The sequence below is a fragment of the Orcinus orca genome, chromosome 19, assembly GCF_937001465.1.
Source record: "Orcinus orca chromosome 19, mOrcOrc1.1, whole genome shotgun sequence".
Lineage (NCBI taxonomy): Eukaryota > Metazoa > Chordata > Mammalia > Artiodactyla > Delphinidae > Orcinus > Orcinus orca.
In genome coordinates, this window is record NC_064577.1 from 35,903,226 (window position 1) to 35,917,975 (window position 14,750).

The following is a 14,750-nucleotide window of genomic DNA, read 5'->3' on the forward strand; positions in this document are numbered from 1 at the left end:
ACAGACTGCCCTCCCTCACCTGCTGGGCCTGCTTGGATCAGCAAGGACTTTAAGTGACGAAAAGGACCAGGTCTCTCAGAAGTGAGGGGCCACAAGAAGATGGGAGAGCCCAGTTTGGGCAGTGCCTTACAGTCTCCCAGAATATTATCTGTGCTCTTTCTCCTCATGTTTATGCAGAGTTCTTTATATTTCAGAATTTCTGATGTTGTCCAGAGATGAAAATCAACAAGTCACAAAAGGATTGAGATAAACATTTTCACTGTTAAATGGTAGGGCTGTTCCCTCAGTTTCAGTATTCCCAGGCAGGGCATTTTTGCCCCCAAGCCACTTCATTCTTCTGCTTTGCTTTCCCTTACATGTATTGTTTTGAATTGATCTCCAAGTCTTAATTTCTGCAAGTAGCCTCGGCTCTATCCAACAAAACTGTGTCCTGCCTCGTTTGTTACTTAGCCAAACATAAGAATTAATCTGGGGACTTCCCTGGTGGCGCAGTGGTTAAGACTCCTCGCTCCCAATGCAGGGAGTCCGGGTTCAATTCCTGGTCTGGGAACTAGATCCCACATGCATGCTGCAACTAAGAGTTCGCCTGCCACAACTAAGGAGCCCTCCTGCCTCAGCTAAGACCTAATGCAACCAAATAAATTTTAAAAATTGTTTTTAAAAATCAATCTGTTCTGTTCTGTAACTTAGAGCTTAAAGAATTTGCCTCCTTTTAAATTTAACACATGTTTAGGGAACTTAGTCTGTGAAAGATACTGTATGGGGCACAAAAAAGAAAAAGACAGCCCCTGCCCTCAGGGAGCCCACAGTCGGGAGGGAGAAATGACAAGTACATAGAACTTCAACCGGGAGCAGCCTTGTAACCGCCAAAGAGAGTGCTAGGAACTGCTGTGAGCCCGTGTCCAGCTGCGGGGGCAGGAAAGCCTCCACGCATTGGAGCTGAGCCTTGGTGGATACACTGACTTTCAGTCGGGAGTGAGGCCTGGCAAGGAGCCAAGGAGGCACCAGGTCTGGGGTGTGGGCACTGGTCCGGTTTGGGAGGAGCTGGGGGATGGAGGTGGAGGGAGGGAGGCAGGGGGGATATTGAGCCCTGTGGTAGCTCTGAGCCATTTGTACTTGAGTGAACAGGAAGTTGGGAGCCATTGATGCGGCTGAGCAGGTGAGTGACTCAGCAGGTGCTCAGCTTCCAGATTAATCCAGCAGCAGTGCATGGGGTGACTAGAGACGTGAGACAGACCTGAGAAAGGGGCAGCGGGAAGGGAAGAGGTGGGGAGGATGAGAGGCGTGCCAGCAATAGGATCAGGAGAATCCAGCAACTGGTTAGGTAGGCAGAGCAAGGAGGAGATAAGAGACACTTAAAGGCAGAATTAGAGAAAGCCGATTAAGGCCTAGTAATTTCAAGTAATGAAATTCAATTCAGTGAAATTTCAATATGTTCTAAGTCTCATTGTTTTTCTGAGAAGAAATTGGCTTATTTTAGCTAAATTCAGCCCCGGGGAGCCTCTCTGTCTCTATTTCTATACAAAGATTAAAGATGGTAACATATATAGAGACCCTGAGTTTTCAATTTAATTTTAATCTTGCAGTTATCACTGAAGATTTCAAAATTGGTATTTCTAAACCATTAATACCTAAGTAGATTATAAAGGTATCCAGATACTGTTCTAGACCCTGAGGATACAGCAAAATACTTGCCCTCATAGAGCCTTCATTCTATGGGGTGAACAGATCCAGAGATAAAGTACATAGTGGTAACTGACAAAGGATTAATCTCCAAAATATACAAGCAGCTCATGCAGCTCAACATAAAGAAAACAAACGACCCAATCCAAAAATGGGCAGAAGACCTAAATAGACATTTCTCCAAAGAAGATATACAGATTGCCAACAAACACATGAAAGGATGCTCAACATCACTAATCATTAGAGAAATGCAAATCAAAACTACAATGAGATATCATCTCACACCAGTCAGAATGGCCACCATCAAAAAATCTACAAACAATAAATGCTGGAGAGGGTGTGGAAAAAAAGGAACCCTCTTGCACTGTTGGTGGGAATGTAAATTGATGCAGCCACTATGGAGAAGAGTATGGAGGTTCCTTACAAAACTAAATATAGAACTACCATACGACCCAGCAATCCCACTACTGGGCATATACCCCGAGAAAATCATAATTCAAAAAGTCATGTACCACAATGTTCATTGCAGCACTATTTACAATAGCCAGGACATGGAAGCAACCTAAGTGTCCATGGACAGATGAATGGATAAAGAAGCTGTGGCCCATATATACAATGGAATATTACTCAGCTGTAAAAAGGAACGAAATTGAGTTATTTGTAGTGAGGTGGATGGACCTAGAGTCTGTCATACAGAGTAAAGTAAGTCAGAAAGAGAAAAACAAATACTATACACTAACACATGTATATGGAATCTTAAAAAAAAAGGTTCTGAAGAACCTAGGGGCAGGACAGGAATAAAGACGCAGACAGAGAATGGACTTGAGGACAAGGGGAGGGGGAAGGGTAAGCTGGGACGAAGTGAGAGAGTGGCATTGACATCTATACACTACCAAATGTCAGATAGCTAGTGGGAAGCAGCCGCATAGCACAGGGAGATCAGCTCGGTGTTTTGTGACCACCTAGAGGGGTGGGATAGGGAGGGTGGGAGGGAGACAAAGCAAGAGGGAGGGGATATGGGGATATATGTATATGTATAGCTGATTCACTTTGTTATGCAGCAGAAGCTAACACACCATTGTAAAGCAATTATACTCCAATAAAGATGTTTTAAAACAAAAGTACATAGTGGTGATAAGAGCTGTGGAGGAAAGGAAAGCAGGGAAGTGGAACAGGGAGTGCCAGGTAGCTGGGCTGATGTGGGGTGGGCGGGGATGCAGTTTAAAACTGGGACCCCCACTGAGAAGGTGCCATTGAGCAAGAACCCTTGGGGTCAGGGGAGTCTTTAGGCAGAAGGCATGGGTTTCGGGGGGCAAAGGTGGGTGCGGTTGGCAGGGAGAAGAAGGGCAGAGAAGTAGGAGTGGCTGGAGTACAGTGAGGAGAGGAAGGAGAGAAGTAAGAGAGGAACTGGGAGGCCAGTCATGTTAGGGGTACAGTGCTCCCTTAATGTGTGTGTGTGTGTGTGTGTGTGTGTGTGTGTATGAAGTACAGTTGACTTACAGTGTTGTGTTAGTTTCAGGTGTACAACATAGTGATTCAGTTTTTTTTGCAGATTATATTCTACTATAGGTTATTATAAGATACTGGGTATAATTCCCTGTGCTATACAGTATATCCTTGTTGCTTATCTATTTTATGTATAGTAGTTTGTATCTATTAATCCCATACTCCTAATTTGTCCCTCCCCCGGCCTACCTGTCCCCTCAGAATATTTATTGTCCCCACCACTGCCTGGAACACAATTTATAGACAATAACCTATATATGCACACAGTTTTAAAAAGAAATATATTACCCAACTGGTAATCTGAAATAATAAGAAAGTAGTTTTTAATTACATGTATGTAATTTAACATGTAAAGGCTCAGACACATACTGATACATACCAACACTCCACCTGTGATTGAATGCTGTGCCTGTTAACACCGACTAAGAAAAATGCAGACTAGGATGGTGGCCGGATTTCCAAGATGGTGAACAATTCTCATAATATTCCAAACAAAAGAAATACATCCCTACTTGATTTATACAGTAGTCACATTTTGAGAAGATTCATTGTGTAAACTTGTGCAAAAAGTGCTTTTGTGCTCCTATATAAAGCAGTGTAGGTTGTACACCCAGATAATTAAAGGTTTTTGGCCCACGTGAGTGTCTGGCAGGACATAAGAACAGCCTGCAGATATGGGGCAGTTTTCAGCTCTGCAGGGCTACCTAGGATTCCTGGTCCCCACCAGGAGGGCCCAGTCTCTGAGACCACCAAGAAATGCCCTCACAGATTTCCTGAGCACTGCCTGTCGAGCAGTGCCCTCCCCAAGGAGACCACAGGTATAGGGCCTGGTAGCTGGTGTTAAGGATGTTGTTTTTTTCAAAGCCATTGGAGGAATCTGAGCAGAAGAGTGATATACCCTGGTGTTATGGACTGAATGTTTGTGTCCTCCCCACATTCATATGTTGAAGCCTTAACCCCCCTCAATGTGATGGTATTTGGAGGTGGAGCCTTTGGGAGGTGACTGGGTTTAGATGAGGTCATGAGGGTGGTGCCCCCATAATGAGATCACTGCCCTTATAAGAAGAAGAAGAGACCAGAGCTCACTCTCCCTCCACCACATGAGGACACAGTGAGAAGACAGCTGTCTGCAAGCCAGGAAGAGGGCTCTCACCATAACTCAGCCATGCCGACACCCTGATCTTGGACTTGTAGCCTCCAGAGCTGTGAGAAATAAATGTCTGTTGTTGAAGCCACCCAGGCCATGGTATTTTGTTATGGCAGCCTGGGCTAAGACACCTGGCCTCTACTTTACAGGATCAGCAGGTGCTGTGTTGAGGCTGAACTGACAGGGCCAGGTGGAGGCTACTGCACTGGTCCAGGCAAGGGAGGACGTGGGCTTGGCCCTGAGTGGCAGTGGGGAGTCAAACTCAAATGGAAGAAACTTGCCGATGCTAACAGACCCCTTTAAGTCATCAAACTGGGGTTCTGTAGAATATATACCTGTTATTCCACTTCATGGTTTCCTAACTGTTTACTTTTTTCAGGGGCCAACAGACTGGGAGTGTTTTTTTTTCTTTCTACAGAGTGGTTTTGGCAGGTGCTTTTGTTCCTCAACCAAACATGTGTCGCTGTTCCCAGAAATGGAGATTTCTCACACCACAGCAGCAGACTACACTTAGTACAGAAAACGAGTTTTATTTGTTTTCAGAAACTAATTTGAGTCCTGGCATTTTACCTTAGGTGTGATCTTTCTAAGCTGTGACTTTGTAACTGTAGCAGCACCACTGTCTGTCTCTGAAATGTCACCAGTGAACATGGCTGAGTGTGTTTCATTGCTGCACTCCCAGCCCAAATACAAACTGAGAATGTTGCTGTCATGTTTTGTGTTAGATTCATTTTACAAAGCTTGCCTTGGCTTGGTGGAGTTAAAGGACTTTTTTCGGTATTGCCATGGCCGGTTTAGGGCTTCTTACACGCCCCTTGGAATACTAGTTAATGCTAAGTTTGACTCTCAAATCTTCATCAAATTGCGGCTTATTCTGTAGCAACCCCACTCCCATTTCCTTCAGTCTCCTTTCCAGTAATAGTAGGTATGGAGGACTGGGCCTACTTTAGTTAGTTAGTTATTTACTTATTTTTTTGGCTGCGTCGCGTGGCATGTGGGATCTTAGTTCCCCGACCAGGGATCAAACCCGCGACCCCTGCATTGGATATGCGGAATCTTAACCACTGGACGGCCAGGGAAGTCCCGGACTGGATCTAATTTAGAACCATTCTTTACTAACTATAAAAATATGCTGCTCTCCCAGCCAGACAGGTCTAGACTCCTGAGATGTCCCCTGAATGGTTAATATTGGAGATTTCTTATGAGGGAAGGATGAAAACAAAATTAGTTATTTGAAACTTGAAGAAAATCTTCCCACATGACTTTGTAAAACCATGTGCCTCTTTTCACAATTCCTACTTGTGCTGACAGTCATGGTGCACCCAGGCTAGAAAAGAGTGACGCTCTGCCCCTTGGTCACCACGTCCTGTCCCCTGGACTCAATGAAGGGTCTCCCAGATCTGACTACTTCTCCCTGTCCCCCTTGCCAGTGTCTCAGCCCCGCTCTCGACATCCACCTCCTGGATCCACGTAACAGTTTCCTGACCACCATCCCTGCTGCCTGCCTTATGCTCCCACTCACCCAGCACGCAGCCCTTGGACATACCCTCTAGAAAGATTACCTGGACCGTGCTGCACCCCCTGCTGAAATGCACTTGGTGTTGTCTGGAGCGGTGCTACTCCGTGTGTGGTCTTCCCACCCCTGTTCCTTGTCCACGAGAAGTACAAAAAGGGAGCGTTAGCCTCATCCATGGTGGGTTGGAATTTTCAACAGCTGGCCCTTCACCACAGTTAGTTTGCGAAGCACTGGACCCCGGGGTGGAGTCTGAGCTCCTTAGCACACGTGCAAGGCCCTTCCCAGTCGGGCTCTCACCCCCCTCTCCAGCCTCAGCTGCTTGTTGCCGCCACGATATCCTCTCCAGGTCTCGGAGACATCGGGCCTTTGCTTATGTCCCTTCCCTGCCAGCAGCCTGCAGTGTTGGGCAGGCCCCTGTTTATCCATTAAGACCCCCATCACATCTTACCTCCTGGACTCCTGCGGGGTGAGAGCCTCCCTCATCGAACTCCGGGGGCATTTCATTGAAGCCTCTCTTACGACACTTCCTGTTTGCTGTGAATTTTTTTTACATTTGTCTTCCTACTGGACTTCTAATTCCTTGAGGGTGGGGTCTCTGGACAGCGAGGGATGCTCTAGTAAACTTCTGAGACACCCAGCACTGACTCAGGTCCCAGGTAACCCGGAGAAACAGGTGAAGCTGGGCTTTGCCTCCTCAGGATGTACTGTCATGGAAGGTTCCAGTTCCTGATCTTGAGTTGCACATGGCTTGTTGTGACTTTCTGCAGTTGGTTTTCCGTCCTGTCCTTCAGGCGGTGCGCACGTTCCCCTGAAGAGTCCAAGATTTGCCCTCAGAGGTGTGAGGGAAGCATGAGAAGGGGAGGTTGTGAAAGGGATGACTTTTCATTAGTAGTTCTGATCTGTTTTCTCTTAAGGAATTTTCTAGGCCTAAGATATGCATCACTACCTTTCTCCCTCATTGCTTAAGCACAAAAAAGGCGTTTATTTGTTCTCCATTGTTTCAGAGGACTGAAAATTAAGTTTTTGAGAGGGGCTGTGAGGGAGGCCTGTTTCTGCGTTTGAGTCTCTTGAAAAAGTATTTTCTCTCTTTCTCTTTTTTGTGTTTCATATTTTATCACGAACGATTCTAAACATATACAAACATCGAGATAATTATATAAAGAAGCCTCTTGTACCCATTACTCAGCTTCAGTAAGCACCAGCTGGTACCCAGTCTCGTTTCTCTGTACCCCCATTCACGTCCCTCCCGCACACCTGGGATTTGCTTCAGAATAATACGTCTCACCGTCCGGAGGGCCTTATGAATAGCAGTCATCACACGCAGTAGCATAGGTCTCAGCTCCAGCGGGGGTTCTCTGCAGCACTGCTTGCAGTGTATCGGAAGACAGTTGTGAATGTTGAAGCACTCAATAAAAGGCCAGTTTGGGCTGTGACTTCGTTACTGTTCTCTTGCTCATCTCTTGCTCATCATCCTGGCTCAATTCATGGCTCAAGAATGAATTCTGTGAAGTTAGTGACATCCTGAGAGGCACTGGGGCCTAGTCCCAAGCATTAAATTGTCTTATCCTCCTTCACGCTTGGTTATAGTTTTAATTCCTTCGCAGCTGGTTATAGCACGCCGTGTGCTTTTTTAGGTCTGAGTTACTTCTGCTGAGGTGAGGATGAGTAAGACCATAGAGTTCGACAGCCTTTGGTATGGGTGGTTTTTCAGATGACGTTGGTATTTCTACAGGATCGTCTTTATCACACGTGACATTTGGTGACTTACAGAGATTACCCTGCAAGAAAACTCATAGCATCTTCCCCCAGTTCTGATGAGGTTTGGAATTTCACTGTGGATTTTAGGAGCTTCTGATTAGATGTCCATTTTATTTTATTTATTTTTGTTACATAAATTAACCTATGCATCATAGGCTAGCAACATTTCAAATGGTGGTGCTTTTACTGGTCCTTCAATTCCTTCGGTCTTCTGATGACAGACCTTACTGTGATGGCAGGTGGTATTGTAGGTCCAGGCACCGCCAGCTACCGTTTTCATGCAGGAACCACAGTGCAAATGCCCACAGCTCGTCTCTTCATCTTGGTTTTGCCGCGGAAGGAGCAAGTGTGCTTGGCGTGCTGGCTGATTTCAATTTTCTTCACCGTTTTCCTGGGGGAGGCACCGTAAGGGGTCCCATATTTACCCACGATTCCGACCTTCTTGGTGCATTTAGCCATGTCGCCGTAACCTAGGTCCAAGCCCAGAGAGCTAGATGTCTATTTTAAAATGCTGTCCTCAAGAAAGCTGAACTTCGAGGAACATTTGAGACTTGCCACCTTACAACTTGGACCTAACAACTTTAAGGGGAGTTCAAGGCGCAGGTAACCAAAGTTCCTTCCCTCTGGAGGGAGGAAATGAGGATTCCCTGATTGGTTCACTTGAGTGCATGAACCATATTGGGGAGACTTAAGTTTTGAGTTAAGTGTGTGTGTGTGTGTGTGTGTGTGTGTGTGTGTGTGTGAATGGCCTTGTTTCTACCAATAAATTTTATAAGAAGACAGTATTCGACCCTTAAGCAATTTCTTGAGGAAGTGGCAGCTTTTGCCTTCAGACTAACCGATCTAGTTTCACCATCAGCTAGGGTCAAAATCTCCATGTCCTCTTTAACTCATTCCTTTCCTGCACTTCATTTTTCTGATCAGGACAAAATCCTGTTGACGTTCTTCTTCCCCTCCTGTTTGGTTCCTGCCCACCACCCTCCCTGCCCACCCTCCCCTGCCCCCACTGGCGCAGACCTTCTCACTGGGGTTATGGCATTGCTTTCCTCACTACCCTTTGTGATTGCTGCTGCTTCTCTGTCTCATCTGCTGTGTCCCCTGGTGCCTGCCTGTCTCACCTTCCTTCAGAGACTTGTACCACGTTTCTCTTCTTCTCAGAAGCCTCCAGCTGCTCCCTCCTTAGTGCCCACCACACCACCTCCCAAAGTTTCCACCCCTTTCTTCTCCAAGGTCTCACCCCCTACCATGCAACCACCTTTCTTGTTTTGCTCGCAGAAGGAACGAGCCTCTCAAATATTTGGCGTACGAGAATGCTTAAAGGGAGCATAAAAGCAGTTGGGACTTCATTTGTGGTCTTTTGGTCCTTAAATACCTTTCAGGAGGGCCAACCCAAAACATTTCTGGTCGCTGCTGGAGGTGCACTTAGAAGGGTCTGGTTTGCAGAGTTTCTAGCTGTGTCACGACATCTTACTCGTACCTGGAGAGGCCTCCCAGTCAGAGAGGGAGCTGGTTTTAAATGCCAGGTGTGTCGGGGCCAGCTGGGCGGTTGTGCTTTAGAAAGAAGAGGTTAGGAGTAGCAGGGCAGTAAAGCCAGTGCCCATCTAGATTCCTCCGGAGAAGCAGTGTGTTCCAGAAATATCGATGCTCATCTAGGGAAGGGAAGAGAATGATCTCGTAGGGCTCCTTGAGCTCCAGTCAGATGGGCAGCCTGTTCTGGCAGCTTCTGTAATCAAAGCGATCTTATCCCTTCCTACGTGAAAGTAAGTCTGCCCAGAGTCTCCTCCAGAGAGGGGCTGTCGGTCCCAAACTGCGGTTTGAGACAATTATTTAAATTGTGGTTGACTTCATCAGAGGCATTTTTCTGTGTTTAGGGAAGCCTGAAATAGTGCTGACCGGGTCCATCTTGCTCGTCCCCTGGGTTTCTCTTCTCTCTTCCAGCCCTGTGACATTGTAGGATCAGGCTCTCAAGATTTATACTACAGCTGAGGGTGGGCAGGAAGAACAGGCCTTTCTTTTCAACCCCCTGGAAAGGTATTCCTTAAATAGCTTCTTTTTTTTTTTAGCTTCTCTTCTTAAAATTTTTTTCATTTTAGAAAAACTTCAACACACACAAAAGTAAAGAGAATAGTAAGAAAGCCGCATGGACCCAGCCACCCAGCTTCAGTGATGGTCCACACATGACGGCCCCCTCCCCCTCCTCCATCATTTTGAAGCAAATGCCGTATCATTTTTTCCCATAAATTTAAGTAATTTTTAAATGTGAGTGAACAAACAGAGCTACACCTGGGCAGTTCTTTTTGGCTTTTATCATGTAGGTTTCTGTGTGGAAAAGTCCTTCTCCTTAGGATAAACTTATCAGAATGATTATATCCCACATGCAGTATTGGATATCTTAAGTTATCGACTTCCTTTCATTCTGCAGACAGGATTACCTGCTAAGTATGAGGGGAGCAAAGACCCCGGCAGCACTTACACAGGAGTTCACGCTCTGATTATTCATTGAACCGTCATAAGCCCCAGGCACTTGCCTGTGTGTATTTCACAAGAAACAAAATAGATAGTCCCTGCCCTACAAAGTGCTTAAAATTCAATCCAGCCCCCAGATTTTTGAGAACCAGAGAGGCCACATGCAATTAAGTGCCTGTCACCTGAGAAATGTGGTAAGTGCATCGTAAGAACTTACCAAGGGAATTAATTCCCTGGCGGTCCAGTAGTTAGGACTCCACACTTCCCCTGCAGGAGGCCCAGGTTTGATTCCTGGTCGGGGAACTGAGATCCCACAAAGCGGCGTGGCAGCCGAAAGAAAAAAAGAACATACCAAGTGCAGTAGGCGTTCAGTTTCTGATTTCCTGGAGAAAGGGGCATTTGAAGCGCAAGCAGAGGTGGATGGATGGAGTTGCGGCAGGTCATGGTGAGCACAGAGACTGACATGACAGCGTGGGCTGAGTTTGGGGAAGAGATGTGATGAAGAAGAATTGGGCCCAGGTTTTACAGAGCCTTGAATGCCTAAGGCCTGTGGTTCCTTTGTGTGCGGAGGGGCCCTGGGAGCCCCGGCAAGCTCTCGAGGCACTGCAGGTAGTTTTAAACTTTTAAGAGAAATACAGCAGCGCTGCACAGTGTCAAACACCACGCCTGAGGCAGTCAGTACTTTCCAGCATTAGATCGCGCTACTTGCCTTTCAAGGACGTGTCTTTGCACAGCTGAGTTTTGGGCTGTGATACAATTCAAATACCACCTGAAAATCAACATGGCATGGTAATGAGAGTGGCTGTGTCTAACAAGAGTATAAGATTTGGAATATGTGCAGCGCCCAACAGGTACACACATCCCACTAGTGAGTAATTATGGTTAAGAATGAAATGAACATTTCTCTTTCAGTTGACGTGTAGTATTATTTTTTTCCACGTGGCCTCTAAGTTGCGAGGCCCTAAATACTTAAGTCGTTTGGACCTAACCACTGAATAAATGGAACCATTAGGTATTTCTTTTGGCCTCGGGCCTTGTGAAGAAATTACCAAGACACTAAGGGTGCTGTGAACCCAGAAAGTTTGGGAACCTCTGACCTGAGCCACAGAGATGGAAGGTATTCAGTCGGCAGAGGGGAGCCGTTGTAGGATTTTACGTGGAGGAAAGACAAGAACAGATTTGCCTTTGTCGGCCCTCGGGCGGTGGGTGGAGTGCACGTCTGAAGGGCAGAGATCCGAGTCAGGGAGCTTGCCGTAGAGCCCGTGGGAAGTGGTGACTGCCACATTTTGGTGAAGGAGAGGAAAAGGAGGACATAGATTTTTGAGAAACGTTTAGTAGGTCTAATCTGATAAAACTCAGGATCTAATTGAATGGGAGAGGGTTAGAATTAAGAGAAGGTGGGGGAAGTCAGGAGAACTCTGAGGTTCCAGATTGTGTGACCGGGTGGAAGTGGGGTCAACGAACCGATCTGGGGGATGCAAAAGGAGGAGCAGGTTCAGGATGGATGACGGGTTCTGGGGCTGAGAGACTCCATAAGCAGTTGGAAGTGGGACTGGGTCAGGGGCTCTCCTGGAGAATGTTGCCAGATGTCACGTGGGAGGAGGATTTGTCAGTGTTTATTAGACTCGGCCACTGGAACTTGACACTGGCAGTTTGGACCTCATCCTGAGGGTAGGGGCCAGAGAGCAGCGCCTTGAGAAAGGTATGGAAAGTGAGAGGGTGAAACAGAGGATCCCGAGCGTTGGTTTCCCAGTATGGCTCAGCGTCAGAATCACCTCACATGTGTTAAAAATTCAAATTCCCTGGCTCTACCTACAGAATCAACTTCCTGGGGGAAAGACCTAGGAATCAACATTTTAAAAACTATAGGCAAAAAAAAAGTGGTTTTGAAGAACCTAGGGGCAGGACGGAAATAAAGACGCAGATGTAGAGAATGGACTTGAGGACACGGGGAGGGGGAAGGGTAAGCTGGGATGGATGAAGAGAGTGTCATGGACATATATACACTACCAAATGTAAAACAGATAGGTAGTGGGAAGCAGCCGCACAGCACAGGGAGATCAGCTCGGTGCTTTGTGACCACCTAGAGGGGTGGGTTAGGGAGGGTAAGAGGGAGGAGATATGGGGATATATGTATAGCTGATTCACTTTGTTATACAGCAGAAACTAATACACCATTGTAAAGCAATCATACTCCAATAAAGATGTTTTAAAAAAATCTTTCTGGAATTTTGGTAGGAATTGTATTATACTTGTATATCAGTTTGGGAAGAATTGGTATCTTTTCTATGTTGAATCTTCTATACTATGAACATGGTATGTCTCTGCATTTTAGATCTTTTATTTCTCTTATCAGCATTTTGAAGTTGTCAACATGTAAGTCTTGTCTCTCTTTTGTTTGATTTACATCTAAGTATTTTTTTAAGAACTGTATATGATACTGTGTTTTTAATTTTGATATCAACGTGTTTATCAATTGATTTTTGTGTGTTAAAAAATTTTTTTTTAAGATAAAAAATTCTAGACAACGTACACATTGCTGGCGGGAAGGCACGGCCCCTTTGGAGGACTGTGGCAGTTTCTTGTCAAATCAGACGTAAGCAGTATGGCTCAGTCATTCTACTCCCAGGTATTTTCCCAAGAGAGATGAAAATATAGGTCCAAAGACGTGTACGCAAATGTTCCTAGCAGCTTTATTCACGTTTTTCCAGCCCCAAATTGGAAATAACCCAAACATCCATCCACAGATAAACAATTGATGGTATGCCCGTACAGTGGAGCACTATTCAGCACCAAAAAAGAACAAACGGATACACTCAACATTATGGGTGAATTTCAGAAACATGATGAAGAGAGAAAGAAGCCAGACAGAAAAGAGAACCTCCTGTGTGAATTCCATTTGTGAAATTTTAGAACAAACATAACAGATCTGTCAGTGGTGTCTGGGGTGGGGGTTAGGGTATTGAATCTAAGGGGATATGGGAAGATGTTTCAGGGTGATGGAGATATCCTGTATCTTGATCGTGAGGGTAGCCACGTGGATGTGCATGTTTTTCAGGACTCATCGAGGGAATTCCCTGGTGGTCCAGTAGTTAGGACTCTGTGCCCTCACTGCCGAGGGCCCAGGTTTGATTACTGGTTGGGGAACTAAAATCCCACAAGCCATGCAGCATGGCCAAAAAAAGACTCATCAAACTGTACACTTAAAGTGGATGCATTTAAGAGAGAACGGGGAGCATGTACAAAGGAGGCAAGGGGACCCCAGAGGTTTGGCGTGTTTGTAGGCAGAGGGGAAGGAGTTAGCCAGAAGGATTTGAAGATCCTTGGAGACAGGATACCGTCTGGGGGCTTTAGATGTGTGAGTGTGAAATATCTGTGAACATGAAGGTGAAAACGTCCTTTTATAGAGATGTGAAGGGAAGGGTGGGGTTGGGCAAACCTGGAGGGTGAGGGGTAGGAAGTTTCTGAGAACCCGCTCTGCCCCCCTCACTTCCCCTGTGCCACAGAGGGGAGTCATGTGCAGAGAGGAAAGAGCCTTGAGGCAAGGGGTGAAGGTCTGAAACACCAGCTGTGAGGAACGGGGAACAGAGGCCAACCAGGAAGTAGATAAACATATCTCCCATGACATGGGGCCCAGCTGGCCATACATGTATTTTGGTATCACACACGTGATTATAGTGTTTTCTTCGGCAGTGCTCAGAAGCCTGGGCAGAGGAAAGGGGATTGCTAGGTGGATTCTGGGTTGAGGGTTGATAGAGCAGAGCTGCTGGATTGTAGAAGTGATCAGCAATGGATATCCAGGCAGGGCAGGAGTGGAAGTGGGAAGGAAACTAACATTTATCGATTGCCCCATTCAGTAAATATACTGAGCAGCTCCTGTGCGCCAGGCACTGTTTTAGATGTTGAGGGTATAGCAGGCAGCGAAAGATAAATCCCAGCCCCCTTGGATCTTCCAGTGGCCCGAGTCAGACGTTAAAAAAATAAGCAAAATACACAGTACTTTGGAGGTGGTCAGTGTCATGGAGAAAAATTAAGCAGGGAAGAGGGGTAGGGAATCCTGGGGGGTAGGGGATGGTCGTGGAAGACCTCTCTGAGATGGTGACATCTGATCGAAGACCTCGGCACAGGGAACAGTAAATGCAAAGGCCCCGAGGCAGGGGCAGGCTTGGCAGTACTCAGGAATACCCTGTATTCCAGCATGGCATTCCAGCATTCCTCCTCACCAGAATAGAGTGAGGAGGAGATAATCGGAGAGTGCCAGGGTGGGTGTGGGAGGGTGGGGTTGTGTGGGATTTGTAGGCCGCTGTGTGAACATCGGCCTCTACTGAGTGAGATGGGGCCCATCAGAGGATTGTGAGTGGCAGGGAAGCATAATCTGATTTACGTCTTTAGAAGGATCACTCTTCTCTGTCAAGGCACTGACTTACAGTCTTAACACATATTTAACCTTTAATCCACACGGAGATGCTGCATGAGTTTGGTGTTATTATCTCTATTTCTATTTTTCTCTTCACTGATGAGGAAGTTGAGGCTCAGAGAGATTTGGCGGAGTAGGATTTAAGCATAGGTCTCTCTGATCCCAAAGGGCACACAGACTAGGAGAAAAGGGAGCGCTTGAAAGACAAGGGGTTCCAATGATGTTGAAGGGATGCTGTGAGTAGGAAACAGGATGAT

General features: G+C 46.3%; 1 protein-coding gene and 1 pseudogene across 3 annotated transcripts in view; one reads left to right on the top strand and one right to left on the bottom strand.

Annotated features, from left to right (window-relative positions):
- ERN1 (endoplasmic reticulum to nucleus signaling 1) overlaps positions 1–14,750 on the top strand; it is an 82,485-nt gene that overhangs the window by 27,502 nt on the left and 40,233 nt on the right. The window lies entirely within an intron of this gene.
- On the bottom strand, positions 7,779–8,209 carry LOC101288678 (60S ribosomal protein L37a-like; annotated as a pseudogene).